At 51.8% G+C, this 4,280-nt stretch overlaps 1 long non-coding RNA gene across 1 annotated transcript; it reads right to left on the bottom strand.

Moving 5' to 3' along the window:
- Positions 1-374: 374 nt before the first annotated feature.
- On the bottom strand, positions 375-1,536 carry LOC136960412 (uncharacterized). Its single transcript, XR_010878839.1, has 5 exons — positions 1,489-1,536; positions 1,310-1,384; positions 860-1,038; positions 664-766; positions 375-471 (listed from the first exon to the last, which is right to left on the bottom strand). It is a non-coding gene; the product is annotated as an uncharacterized lncRNA (long non-coding RNA).
- Positions 1,537-4,280: the final 2,744 nt, after the last annotated feature.

Genomic DNA, 4,280 nt, shown 5'->3' with positions numbered 1-4,280 from the left:
GCAAGGTAACCGCATAATTTTTGTGACATTGCCAGTCCGTAACCGCAACCTCCTAGCAACGTAATTTTCTGACGCTGCATATCCGTAACCGCAACCTCCTAGCAATGTAAATTGTGACGTTGCCAGTCCGTAACCGCGACCTCCTAGCAACGTCATTTTGTGACATTGCCAGTCCGTAACTGCAACGTTAATTAAGTAACCTATATTTCTCAATTCTACTGCTTATATTGGGGCGGTTCATATGCAGACCTCATTTGCCCCAAATGCTACTTGTTCCTGTATAATAGGCTACATCGAAGCCAACTTTAGGAGGATGTTTGTGTATGTTTGTGTGGTGTGTAGCCTAACTCAAGCTAATCATAAACAAGGCAGCATTTCCATGTAACATTCAGTCATTTTATTTCAAACAAAGTGCCAAACAGTGAATTAAAATCTTCTGCCAGTCCCCGCTACAGGTCCTGTCTGTTGGCCCTGACAATGAAGCACAAAATAAGTTATTGTCCTTATCAACATAATTGCATGTGTGAAAGGGGCTATACAAGTCATTAAAAAATCACATCTAGAATAATATACATCATCCAAAAAATATTATGGGATTCTAGTTTTTTGTCACATAGCCATGTGAAAGGTTGGATATGGAAGCTGCAATCATGATTCATTCACCTGGCTTGTTTTGAATGGGCTGCCGGGGCGTGTTTGAGTGTCTCCGCTATGAGGAGCTCCACAGCATTCTCTCCCAGTCCCGTCTTCCACTTCATCACAGCATCTGCAATTAGAAGTCATGAACTTATTGTTAGCACCAATTTGAACGTTGAATGCTGCGTGTAAGCCATAGTTCATGGCATCTCAAAACACCTACCACTCTCTTTCGGAACTCCAGCACCTTAAGGCGCTCCTCAAGGTCTTGGAGTTCAGCCTGTGTTTGGGCCACCTGTAGGTCCATCACTGACCCCTCTTCAGTGTGTCTACCCTGTAGTCTCCTGAATAGGAGAGCCTCTCGCTGGTTCTCCATCTTCCGGAGCATAACCTGTAATGTGTCTGTCATTAAAGACAAGTAAAACAAGTTTACAAGAGTTAGCATGATTGGCATACACTGTGGTTCTTCTAGATTAGCTGTAACATTGATGTAAATAACAAATGTTACCTTGAATGGTTGTATACAAAGCATTAGTATGACAACATTTGTTGTTTTGACAAATATGTATCCCCTCCGCCACGATCAGAACAACTTACGTATGCCTTACAATGAGTTGGCAATGCTATTGAGAAGCTTTGAGTATTTTTTTGAGTGTCTTATATTTGCACTTGCCTGGCCAGCTGTTTTCCTGGGCCCCCAATGGGTTCTCCTCCACCAGACCAGAGTTGACACCTAGGGGTATGGCATCTGGTGATGCAAAAGTTTTAAGTCATGCTTTTGCTTCAAAACATAGCGTTGACATGGCTCATACACTTATTGTCACTGTTATAAACGGTCATTCATTACTTTACCATCATTTCCCAGGGACACAGTAGGCCGTGTGACGGTGGTAGGATAATCTGTACAGAAATGAAAGTGGAATGTAGTTTATGTACATAGTATTAGCATATTGATATTAAAGGAGTAGCATCGCACATATGTGATCGTTCGAAAGCAGGGCCCCACAGCGTAGTGTCGCACATGTGTGACTCTGAACATTCCAACCGACTATTTTCCGATAGACAAAAACTATATGACAAACGCTATAGTATGGCTTCAAAATTTACAATTAGTAGGCTAACAAGTAACACTAGCAGGTAGTAGCATTGCTACGAGTATTATGCTAGGTTGCTAGGTAACGGAAGCTAATTAAAGCTACCTAGCTGCCGTTTTGGAAAAATAACTCACTCTGGTGGAAGCGTCGGAAATATTTTGAACTCACTCTAAAGGTCCATCCATCCATCATCTTCCGCTTGTCCGGGGGTCGGGTCGCGGGGGGAGCAACCTAAGCAGGGAGGCCCAGACTTTCCTCTCCCCGGCCACTTCCACCAGCTCTTCCTGGGGGACCCCGAGGCGTTCCCAGGCCAGCCGAGAGACATAGCCCCGCCAGCGTGTCCTGGGTCTTCCCTGGGGCCTCTTCCCAGTGGGACTTGCCCAGAACACCTCACCAGGGAGGCGTCCAGGAGGCATCCTTATCAGATGCCCGAGCCACCTCAACTGGCCCCTCTCGACGCGGAGGAGCAGCGGTTCTACTCTGAGCCACTCCCGGATGACCGAGCTTCTCACCCTATCTCTAAGGGAGAGCCCGGACACCCTGCGGAGAAAACTCATTTCAGCCGCTTGTATTCGCAATCTCGTTCTTTCGGTCACTACCCACAGTTCGTGACCATAGGTGAGGGTAGGAACGTAGATCGACTGGTAAATAGAGAGCTTCGCCTTTCGACTCAGCTCCTTCTTCACCACGACGGACCGATGCAGAGCCCGCATCACTGCGGACGCCGCACCGATCCGCCTGTCGATCTCGCGCTCCATCCTTCCCTCACTCGTGAACAAGACCCAGAGATACTTGAACTCCTCCGCTTGGGACAAGATCTCCTCCCCGACCCGGAAATTGCACTCCACCTTTTTCCGGTCGATAACCATGGCCTCAGATTTGGAGGTGCTGATTTCCATCCCAGCCGCTTCGCATACGGTTGCAAACCGCTCCAGTGAGAGCTGGAGGTCACGGCCCGATGAAGCCAACAGGACCACATCATCCGCAAAAAGCAGCGACCCGATCCTGAGGTCACCAAACCGGACCCCCTCAACGCCCTGGCTGCGCCTAGAAATTCTGTCCATATAAGTTATGAACAGAATCGGTGACAAAGGGCAGCCCTGGCGGAGTCCAACCCTCACCGGGAGCAAGTTCGACTTACTACCGGCAATGCGGACCAAACTCTGGCACCGGTCGTACAGGGACCGAACAGCCCCGATCAGGGAGTCCGGTACCCCGTACTCCCGGAGCACCCCCCACATGAGCCCCCGAGGGACACGGTTGAACGCCTTTTCCAAATCCACAAAACATGTGTAGACTGGTTGGGCGAACTCCCATGCACCCTCCAGAACCCTGCCGAGGGTATAGAGCTGGTCCACAGTTCCACGGCCAGGACGAAAACCACATTGCTCCTCCTGAATCCGAGGTTCGACAATCCGACGGATCCTCCTCTCCAGCACCCCTGAATAGACTTTCCCAGGGAGGCTGAGGAGTGTGATCCCCCTAAAGTTGGAGCACACCCTCCGGTCCCCCTTTTTAAAGAGGGGAACCACCACCCCGTTCTGCCAGTCCAGAGGCACTGTCCCCGATGTCCACGCGATGTTGCAGAGTCGTGTCAACCAAGACAGCCCTACAACATCCAGAGCCTTAAGGAACTCCGGGCGGACCTCATCCACCCCAGGGGCCTTGCCACCGCGGAGCTTTTCAACCACCTCGGCGACCTCAGCCCCAGAGATAGAAGGGCCCCCCCCAATGTCCCCAGACTCTGCCTCCACGTCGGAACGCGTGTTGGTGAGATTAAGGAGGTCTTCAAAGTATTCCTTCCACCGATCCAGGACGTCCCCCATCGAGGTCAGCAGCGCACCATCCCCACCATATACAGCGTTGACAGTGCACTGCTTCCCCCTCCTGAGTCGCCGGATGGTGGTCCAGAACCTTTTCGAAGCCGTTCTCCATGGCCTCGCCGAACTCTTCCCACGCCCGGGTTTTTGCCTCCGCGACCGCCAAAGCCGCATTCCGCTTGGCCTGCCGGTACACATCAGCTGCCTCTGGAGTCCTACCATCCAACAAAGTCCGATAGGCCTCCTTCTTCAGCTTGACGGCTTCCCTCACCTCCGGCGTCCACCACCGGGTCCGGGGGTTGCCACCGCGACATGCACCGACCGCCTTGCGTCCGCAGCTCCGGTCAGCCGCCTCAACAATGGAGGCCCGGAACATGGCCCATTCGGACTCAATGTCCCAAGCCTCCCCCGAGACATGATCGAAGCTCTCCTGGAGGTGGGAGTTGAAGCTCCTTCTGATAGGGGATTCTGCCAGCCGTTCCCAGCAGACCCGCACATTACGTTTGGGCCTGCCAGGCCTGACCGGCGTCTTCCCCCACCATCGTAGCCAACTCACCACCAGGTGGTGATCAGTTGACAGCTCCGCCCCTCTCCTCACCCGAGTGTCCAAGACATTCGGCCTCAGATCCGACGACACGACTACAAAGTCTATCATCGAACTGAGACCTCGGGTGTCCTGGTGCCAAGTGCACATATGGACACCCTTATGCTTGAACATGGTGTTCGTTAT

This window comes from Osmerus mordax, chromosome 17 (assembly GCF_038355195.1).
Source record: "Osmerus mordax isolate fOsmMor3 chromosome 17, fOsmMor3.pri, whole genome shotgun sequence".
NCBI classification, from domain to species: Eukaryota; Metazoa; Chordata; class Actinopteri; order Osmeriformes; family Osmeridae; genus Osmerus; species Osmerus mordax.
The sequence above is the reverse complement of the archived record's forward strand: the minus strand, read 5'-3'. Positions and strand labels throughout refer to the sequence as shown.